The following is an 11421-nucleotide window of genomic DNA, read 5'->3' as shown; positions in this document are numbered from 1 at the left end:
GATTATAGGAGCAACGATTGCGGCTTTCATTAAAGAACATATCATTTGTCGCTTCGGTGTGCCAAAGCATATCATCACTGATAACGGCACTCCCTTCGCCAACAAACAGGTACGAGAGTTACTTGAAGAGTATGGAATTAAACAGGTCTTCTCCACTATCTACTAACCTCAAGGAAACGGACAAGATGAGAGTACCAACAAGACACTGATCCGGATCATCAGTCGAACAGTGCATGACAATCCTAGAGAATGGCATGACCAGCTACCAATGGCGCTATGGGAATATCGAACGTCACCTAGAAGCTCCATTGGAGTTTCTCCATACTCACTTGTTTACGATGTAGACGCAATTCTCCCAGCAGAGATCAAAATCCCATCAGCCAGGATTGCAGCAGCAACCAGGGTCCACTGGAATGAGGCTGAAGCATCCAACTCTAGAGTAGAGGAGTTAGACACTCTGAATTTCAGAAGAAGCAAAACAGAAGAACACACTCACGCGTACAGGAATAGAATTTCCAGGGCATACAACAAAACTGTGAAACCACGTGTTTTCAAAGTGGGGGATTTGGTCTTGAAAACAGCCAAACACATCCAACAAGACATGTCCGCACCGAAATTCTCACCGAAATGGGAAGGTCCTTATACGATCACCAAGACTTACAATACCGGCTACTACAAGATCATTAAAGTGGACGGAGGAAAGCTAGAGACAGTCATTAACGGAAAATGGCTCAAGAAATATCATGCTTGATCATTATCCGCTCTGTCTCATGACACAACAACACATGCATTTATTTTTATTACATGTTTGAATTATCAATTTATTCAGAGATGCTTTAATGAAAAAACCTGTTTCATCAATCAAAAACCAGTACAATTTATTCCGCAAAGATGTTCAAAACCTTTTGACATGAACGTCGTTAACAATGAGAAATACAACTGAATGCAGCTTAGAAGAGGCCATCTAACAGATTATAATTCCTTGAGAGCATCATCTTCAGTCTATCTTGATATCTCTCTGTCCTATTCTTCAAGTTCTGTACTGCCTGCTCCACCTTCTCCGATTCAGCAGCCAAAGCCTTTTCTTCTTCCAAGATAGCCTTCGCAGCAGGAACTACGTTCGCAAGGATGTCGGCTCGATCAACCTTGATGATGTCAAGACGCTGATGCAACCAACCCACATTGAATTCCATAGATTCACAGGTAGATACCATGTTCTCCCACTCTTCAAATTTTGATTCGGCAACGTTACGGATGGAGATACCCTCCATCTCAGCAATCAGGGGAAGAAGGCAGTTTACCGTGGTAACCAAAGCAGATGCACAGTGTTGAACTACATTCCTGGTTGCAATATGGCCATACCTCTTCCATACAATTCTGTATAAGGGTACGAACTCCTTCCGCACCAAGAATTCGCCGATGGTTCGATATCTAGAGACAAACATTTCATGTGAATATCGAATGGAAGACTTGCGTTGGGGTATTCGTAAGACGAGATACCTATATCGGCATCATCGAGATCCGCATGAGTGGACGTATTCGGATTTGAAGGAAGGGTACTGGTCAAATCATCATCATCGACCACTGTCACACATGGGCGTCTCCGCAAAAAAGAGGAGGAGGGAACTAGTACGGTCTTCCGGCGAACACGAACAGGAGAGTCATCGCAAAGCTGTTCATCCTGAACCTCAGATGGGCGTACACGTTTAACGGAAGATCCTGGGTGATATGAAGAAGATGATCTGCTGCTGTTCGACATGTCAAAGAGATAGAGTTTTTGCAAGAAAAACCTATCAATGAATAACGGTTTTTAAACCCCGCATACATGTTGAAGGAAACCCTAAACGAAGACCAAATCATCTACAGGAGAGTTATCCGGAGGTCTCGACGCCGACCGAGTCGTGCTTTTCTCCCAAACCCTAATTTGACCAGCTCCACCTGGCGATGTCTATCTATGCGGTAAATGCGTATTTACTTTAACTTAGTCATTTCCTTATACAAATTTGTCATCATCTCATGCCTACCCCACAATAGTGTAACCATTAAGTGCTAGGCAGGAGACTTAATGTTGATGGTGGATTTTCATTTAAGGCTAAAATTGTAAAAGCCAAAACTATGCGCTAACATCCTGCAAAGGATAAGCCACTGATAAAGTGGAGAATACTTCTTCACTATAAACTTATAACATTACCAATTAATGCATGACCAGCCTTGTATTTCCTGTACTGCTTCACTCTTATCATTATTGGTGCGGCATGACGACTGAGTGTTGCTCTCAACAGAGCAACACGAATCTCCAAGCATTAAATAAGGAGGCACGTACGAAATACCCGTACAAGCTATAACTCTCAGAGTGTTATACTAGCCCGATCGAGCATCTGGACTGTCCGTATCAGTCTCAGAAACGATCACGACCATCCAACTTCACCATCATGATTGGATGGCTTAGATCAGATCCATAACCCCCAGGCAGGTGTTGGAGTATTCACCACCGACCCAATGCGGGCCCCGCATGGTGGCCTCCCCAAAAGGGTAGCATAGCTTGCTAATACGTCCAGCCAAAGCAGCGCGGACGTGAAACCCTAAATTAGGGTTTGCGGCACATTACATGTGTCGCAAATCGGTCTCAACCATCCATCTTCGCAGGCATAGATGGAGGGTGTAGATATATATTCAAAAGGCCCAGAGCATGTCAACACAAACACCGTGGGTCCACCTACATACATGACCAATCAGTCAGGACCAACTATGGTTGGTCGTCCCAATTCGTGCGCCCAAACAAGGCATGACGCACGGCCGGCAAAACCCTAATTAGGGCTTGTGTTGCGATCACGAGCGTCCATCTTCTCCTGCTCGGATGAAGGGTTTTGGAGTATACTAAGCAGGTCCGGTGAGCATCAACATGATCACTGTGGACCAATCTATCTCCACACCCGATCTTCCAAAGCTTATCATGACTGGTTGCCTCGATTCGCACGCCCAAACTAGGCGTTGTCCCACCTCCCAATTGCAAACTAATCTCGACCACTCAACTTTGTCGGACAAATTGAGTGGCTTAGATCACGTTTCTATGGGATAGTAAAGTATAGGCGTGTACACTAGCCCGCCGTCTGCACGTCGGACTGATCGGCCAACACCGACCAAGATTGGTCGTCTCGAAACGCGCGGCCGAAGTAGGCTTGTCGCGCGGCCTTTGCGGCACAAAATTTCTGTCACAAATCGATCTTAGCCGCTCCTCTTTACCTGACAGATTGAGCGGTCCAGATCACGCATTCATGGGGCAGCAAGGTATAAGTGCCTATACCGGCATGCCGTTTACACGCATGCACAATCGACCTGGCCAAAATTGCGTCCCGATCTTGGTTTAGACCAAGCTGAAGAGTGATGCTTGCGCACCTCTTCACAAACCCTAATTCAACTAACGGTCGCAGATGAGTGTCTCAAAGATCATCTCGTCCGTGCAACTTCACCTGCTTGGTTATACAACCCTGGTCAGGAGTTAACTGGTCAATGAGGTGTCGTGGTGATTATCATCCGCCACTCTACCACACCATGTGGTCGGCCAAGTCAGGACTTGCTTGCGTAGCCTCCAAACCATCACATGAAGTAGGCTGGACATGAAGCTATTTTAAGACGCTCAAACAACGATGCTTCATAAATGCTGAGTATATTCGATGCATTACTTGCATAGAATACACACGATACTTCACAAGTATCGACTTCCTAAATAACTTAGTTATTTAATCTAGCATCACATGCTGCTTTATGTGGGTCCCATAATCCACACACTCGAGACATCAATCATGTCACAAACTGGGGGATACATACTGGAGTGTTGGTCTGGCGGTTTACAGCGTGCAGCGCACAACACGTTATCACAGGAACGTGTCAGGAAGTCATGGACGGATAGTGATGATAAGAGAAGTGGGCAAGACTGATCGTGTAACACTAACACACGCAACTCCACTACTCCATCACTCCACTTTCTCCACTTCCCATGAGAGACGTGGGATAGGATCAATTACTTGTATAAATAGGTTCTCCTCCCTATTTTGAAAAATGACAAGACAACAGAAGCAAGTGTTGATACAACCGTATTCAAACACCGGAACTGATAGCTTACATTCTGCAAGCCAGTTCAGCTTTTTGATACAAGTCATACATAGCCAACACCTTCACAATCTCAACACCTTCTTCGCTTCCCTCTCTAAGATCAACCCCATCTCCTTCACTTTGTGATCGAAGCAAGTCTGGAACGACCATTTCTTGGTTTAGGCCAGAATTGTACAGATTGATTTCTCGAATCACAAAGCATTCCCGTGCAGTGCATTTGTTTAGGGTTTAGATTCATTCCTCATCCACACCCCAAATTACCAAATTCGGCAGGAATAGTTTTCACCCATAAACAGTAATCTAAACACTCATTCCAATCATTGAGACATTCTCAGAGGACGTTATATAGCCGTTATTCACAGACCGTTTCACGTCAGAGAAATTCTCAAAGTAATTGAAACTTTTCATGACTTTCGTCACTAGGTGAAGATAAACTTGATCAAAGAGAAACGCTTTACCAACACACGACTTCGAGAAAAACATAAGTAGTGAATACTCAGCTCGAAATGTAAAATGTGTATGATCCAGTCTATATCGCACACGACTTTTTGTCTCATAAGAAGTATGAGATAGAATAGATAGTCTTTTGAGTGATAGATAAGTTCAAGTCTCCACATACCTTTTTGTTGATGAAGTTCCACGGTTCCTTGAGTAGATCTTCGTCGTTGTATGATGAATTGCCATGAAGTCCTTGAGCTTAACTACACTTTTCTATCCTAGTCCGAGACTTAGCTATAATAGGCTAGAAATCAAGACTCATAGTTTTGATCACTAACATTGACAAACATGCTTGATATAGCAACGCATGCGAGGTCGACCAAGCTATGCTCTAACAATCTCCCCCTTTGTGAATTTTAGTGACAAAACAATTAATACATATGGAATACAAAAAAGATAAACTTTAGTGGCTCCTATTCCATAGTCTAATCTTCAACGTTCCTTGAAATCTTCGTCATTCCAAGTACTCCAATGATCCCAAAGGTTGTAAGTTTAGCACCACCGTTGTTGAAGATCCGTAGCTATAACAATGAGAGAAATCGAGATTCTTGATCATTATTATACAGTGTCATAGTATCATTATGTAACATCAAATTCCAATTGCATCACGACTTTAACAACAATACTATGGTGATATGTATCACTCCCCCTTAGTCAATACTCCATCTCGATCATGGAAACCACTCCCCCTTACACAATGATCCGAAAACCATATGTATTTGTAGTGTGAACTACATTATTTCTCCCCCTTTTTGTCAATAAAATATGCAAATGTGAAAGAACGGGTTCATAATGAAATTTCCACAAGAGACATTTCATAGACTAAAAGAAAAAATACATACCAACATAATTTAGATGCAATAATAAAGCCGAAGCTAAATGCATTCATCAAGGAGTTTTAAGATACAAGATAACCCCTATAAAATTCCACAGCCGCACACCCCGCAAAATATTACCATTAAGCACAAGTTCAAAAGAACTCTCCCCCATTTGATGTCATTCTCGAAAGAACAACAAGAGCGACCTTAATTTCGAAAGAAAATAAGGATTCTTTAACTGGACACCAAAAACCATGGAAATGATTTTCTATATCCAAAACTCAATCAAATTAATCACAAGTAAACCCATGATTAATTTAATTGGAATACGCAACTAAATCAAACCACAAAAGTGATCAATTTAATTGATAGTGCTCAACATAAGAAAACTCACGGAGCTACGAATAAGATAACCACACGGAGATGACTACCTTAATCGTTCAAATACTCAACATAAGGAAAACCTTACGGAATATACGACTACATCAACCAATAGAACATAGTTAGTATAGCCATTCATATACTCAACACAAGAACTTGTGGAATATATGAAAAACTCAACTAGACTAATTACAAGAGAACCCATAATTAATCTAATTTGAATACAAACAACCAAACTAATCACAAAAGTAATCAATTTAATTGTCAAACTTTTTGCTCGACAAAAGAAGACTTTCGGAGAAAATAACTAAATAACCAACCAAGATGATTAATTTAGTTCATAATGCTCAACATATAACATCTTATGAAACAACCATCAAAGCCAATAAGAACAATCGACTTAGTTGTATCGTGCTCAACATAAGACACACAATGGAGCCTTCACGGTAATATAAAAAGAATGGATCAATGAAGATCAATACTGTGGAATACATACAAGGATCTATTCTATCTTACCATCACTATATGCATAATGACATAATAGACTTTATCCTTGTCACACAAAAGATTTCATCCTATTTTCCATTAAATAAATGACTGCATAGACATAACTTTTGTAATTGTCAAAATTCCATTCGTCCTTTCATCAATACGAATATCAATTTATGAACGACTTTACTTTTGACACAATATGGGACCTTCAAGTTCACGGACGCAAACAATACATATCCCATAAAAATATTGCAATACTTCAAAACAGATTAATACTGCAATAATATCATCCTCCAAATATTTTTAGAATTTAAAACAAATAAACCTAAAAAATAATCGTAAGAAGATGAAAACAAAAATAACTATGTGTATTCACAATCTTCGCTATTCAAAGCACTAGTTATTCTTCCAACTAATCCAAAAAAAAGACATACTAGGCAACAATTCCTTTGAGAAATTCTTTATCATTCCCGAACTCCTTGTTATCGACAACCATCGGGACATAAGGTTCACGGATATAAGTGTCAATACCCATGAACTGTCTTGGCTGAAGAGGTCGAATTAGGGTCCTCTGAATTTCCAAAGATTTAGACACGAACGTCTTTATTTCATAAATCTCCCTTCTTATTTCCTTTAACTCATCAAGAACATCGGAAAACTTCTGAGAGTTAGAAGGAACAACCCTGGGTTTTCTTGTATTCCTTCTTTTTTTCAGGGATTTAGAAACAAGAGAATTCTCCTTTTCCTTGATTGAAGACTTAACAATCATGTTGAAATATTTTCCATCTGACGACATAGTGCTTTGAGAACAGTTATGAACAACTGGATTTGTGTGATAGAATCACTTAACTCAACAAGCAGTCTTATAAAGGATGTCAAAAGGAAAAAAGAATGTAGGGTTCGAAACCTATTGACAGGTTCGTATACGCCCATCTCTAAAACCCTATAAAGAGTAGAATTGTCGATAATAACCCTTTCTTTTATTTGATAGACAAAAAATAACAAATCTAAGAAAAGAAGGAAAAACTTTTCTGAAGCCTGGATCATCACTCAATCTTGTCTCTTTTCGAACAGGCACATGAGACAAAATTTTCTCGACAACACAATCAAGTTGTGTTCCGATGAACAACGATTTGTCCATCTTTTTCCTCATGGGAGGAATCCTCTGATCTCTTTCTATCAAAATGATTTGACCATCTTTTCTTTTCAAATGGTATTATTCTATCCTTGGAAACCAACTTCTTAGACGAAGATAAGATCCTACATACCTCGGCGGTCTTCCTTGCTAATCGACCTGCTTTTCGTTGAAGTTTGTCGGCATGCCTTATTTGGTGCTTGTATTTGTAACACCTTGATAGTTTGTGTCCCTTCATCGAACAAAACGAGCACGTCAATCTTGGATAGTATTCAGGCATCTGAGATGTGCAAGCATCTAGACATACTGTTGATCCTGAAACATCACTGATAGGGTTTCCAGTTATCGAATTCAGTGAATCTTCCAGCTTGATTGGGTTTCCCTCTTCTCCGAACCCATTGAGGTTGATATATGTATTGCTACAAGTATCAAAATCGATGTTTTCACAAAGAAGCCCTACACTTGATTTTTTATCTTCATCGGAATCATAGGTTTCAGACATTTCATCAAGTGTTACAGCTAGACCTTTGTTCCTAGTGTATTTTCTACGATTTGGGCATTCGTTAGAAAAATGGCCAAAACCCTTACACTTAAAGCACTGAGGCATGTCCTCGTCATCAGCCTCGTCAACATCCCTGTTTTTAGGAGGTACGCGACCGTGAGGTTTGTCCGATGACTTAGGTTTGTCTCTTGAAAACCGTTTACTTTTCTTCAACAGAAGATCCCTAAATTGTCTTGTGATCAAGGAGACTGATTTGTCAAGATCTTCATTCGAAAAATCATCCTCAGACTGATCATCCTCAGAGACATGAACACTCGTACCTTTGACAAGTAATTTAGTGTTCTTTTGTGCTTTAAAGGCAACATCCTTACCGACTTTGGATGTATGCTCATGGTCAAAGATCTTAAGCTTTCCAACTAAGGTGTTTCTGGAAAGATTATCGAGGTTAATCCCCTCAACGATGGCATGCTTCTTAGACTCGTATCTAGATGGCAGCGATCTGAGAATTTTCATCACAATGTCCTTTTCAGGAATAGTCTTACCCAATGCAAAAGATGCATTAACAATTTCAGACACTTTGTGATTAAACTCATCAAATGTTTCTTCATCTGCCATACGAAGGTTCTCCCAATCGGAATTAAGGTTTTGAAGCCTAGCATCCTTTTCACTGGAGTTGCCTTCAAATACGATTTTTAAGATATCCCAAACATCTTTAGATCTAGTGCAATTTGTCACATGATGCTGAAGATTTGGGGTAATGAAATGTATGATAGCATTCAAACCGTCGGAATTTTGCTTTGCAGCAGTTATCTCAACAACGGTGTATTCACCAATACGTTTGGGAACGTTTACATCACCAAATGCCACAATGAGAGCATCATAGCCATTAACCACATATACTCATGATTGAAAATCACGCGATTGAAGAAAAGCTTGCATAACAATTTTCCACCATAAGTAATTGGAGCCATCGAAGACTGGTGGTACGTTAATAGAGATAACACCTCTGTCCATAGAGTCAGATCGCTACAAACACAGACTTGTTAGGTCTTAAACATGTTTGCCTTCTCTGATACCAATTGAAAAAGCGGGGGTCTAACAACACCACCCAATAATTCGATTAGCAATATGTATGGCCAAACTCCGAAATACGTTGCTAGAGAATCAACTAGACAGTCAGACTCAATCTAGATTAAAGTATCTCAAGGGGTCAATATCTCTCACTTGTTTTGATTTACTCAAGCTAAAACAATAGCGAGTCTTTAATCAAAGACAAGGAATAACTTGGACGGTTGCAAAGACCAATATCCAAGGATCAATCAATATCAGTCAACAACCAAAGGTTGGATTTCCAATTGATGATCTTAACGCACAACCTATATTATTTCAATTATATAAAAAATATAATGCGGAAAAGAAATAACACAGACACTAGAAGTTTTGTTAACGAGGAAACCGCAAATGCAAAAAAACCCGGGACCTAGTCCTAATTGAATACACACTGTATTAAGCCGCTACATACACTAGCATACTACAAGCTAACTTCGTACTGGACTATAGTTGAACCCCAATCAGTCTCCCACCGATCCAAGGTACAGTTGTACTCCTACGCCTATGATCCCAGCAAGATACTGTGCACTTGATTACCTTAGCTGATCTCACCCACAACTAAGAGTTGCTGCAACCCAAAATCGCAGACTTGATAATAAACAAATCTGTCTCACACAAAAAAGTCTATCAAAGGATAAATCTGTCTCCCATAGAAAAACCCTAGGTTTTGTTCCGTCATAAGATATAAAATCAAGGTGAACAAGAACCAATTGATAATCCGGTCTTATACCCGAAGAACATCCTAGATTAATCAATCACCTCTCAACAATCCTTCTTGACTACACAAGCGGTTTGTCGAGGAATCACAAACAGTGAGACGAAGATGTTTGTGACTTCTTTATCTTGCCTATCGGAGAACTCTCACGATCTCAAGCCAATCAAAGATTGTACTCGTATGATAGAAGATGCAATATCAGATCACATAACTACGATAAAAGTAGTATCGGTCTGGCTTCACAATCCCAATGAAGTCTTTAAGTCGTTAACCTGGTTTTAGAGAAGAAAACCAAAGGTTAAAAGAGAATTGACTCTAGCGAGCGCACTAGTATCACAAAGACGTGTGGGGATTAGTTTTGCCAAATTCTAGATGTCTCCTTTATATTGCCTTCAAATCAGGGTTTTGCCTTAGTTACAAAGCTATCCATATTCACCGTTAGATGAAAACCTGATTTAGATTCAAGCTAATATTTCTTAACCATTAGATCGAAAACTTAGCTTGTCACACACACTTGGGTAGACGTTTATTGGGTTTGTGAAAACCGTTCCCAAACGTGTACGTGTATGTTGGTTCAACATAATAACCCAAAAGGTTAGCTATATGAGCATTTCATATTAACCTAGTTCTTCATCACCATAACTAGTTCGATTGACTCAAATGAACTAGTTAGAGAGTTGTTCAATTGTTATAAGATCTTATGTAACTACACAAGACACAATTGAAACAAAGATGATTCGATTCGATGAATCGGCTCATGAACTTTATAGCCACGGTTTGCATAAAGCATTCCTTAGTAATTTAAGTTTCATGTTCAGAGCACATCTTTAGGTCATAACAACTTAAGCTTGCAAACAAGTTCGCGGACTTAAGGCAACCGGCAGAGTTTTCCAAACTCAGAAAAAAATCTCTGCAAAGAGACTTCCGCCAGTTCGCGGACTAGGTTCGCGGACTGAGTTCGCGGACTAAACACGCAAACGAGTTTTTGGAAAATCCCAGCAGAAATTCTCGGTAAGAGAACTTCCGTCAGTTCACGGACTTGGAAAAGCCAATTCCTCCGGTTTCTCTAAATAAATAAAGTTCGAAAACTTCGGATTAAGGAATACATGGTTATGTAATCTAAACTCTCATTCCAATCATTTAGACATTCTTAGAGGACGTTATATAAGTAGTGATACTCAGAGAAACGCTTTACCAACACACGACTTCGAGAAAAACATAAGTAGTGAATACTCAGCTCGAAATGTAAAATGTGTATGATCCAGTCTATATAGCACACGACTTTTTGTCTCATAAGAAGTATGAGATAGAATAGATAGTCTTTTGAGTGATAGATAAGTTCAAGTCTCCCCATACCTTTTTGTTGATGAAGTTCCACGGTTCCTTGAGTAGATCTTCATCGTTGTATGATGAATCGCCATGAAGTCCTTGAGCTTAACTACACTTTTCCATCCTAGTCCGAGACTTAGCTATAATAGGCTAGAAATCCAGGCTCATAGTTTTGATCACTAACATTGAAAAACATGCTTGATATAGCAACGCATGCGATGTCGACCGAGATATTCTCTAACAATTAGGGTTACAGAAGATTTCTCGGATTTTGGGATGGATTCAACTTCTCTATACAAGAGGCATCAACACTAAATCACCCAGACAG

Source organism: Papaver somniferum, chromosome 7 (assembly GCF_003573695.1).
Source record: "Papaver somniferum cultivar HN1 chromosome 7, ASM357369v1, whole genome shotgun sequence".
Lineage (NCBI taxonomy): Eukaryota > Viridiplantae > Streptophyta > Magnoliopsida > Ranunculales > Papaveraceae > Papaver > Papaver somniferum.
Note: the sequence above shows the minus strand (reverse complement) of the source record.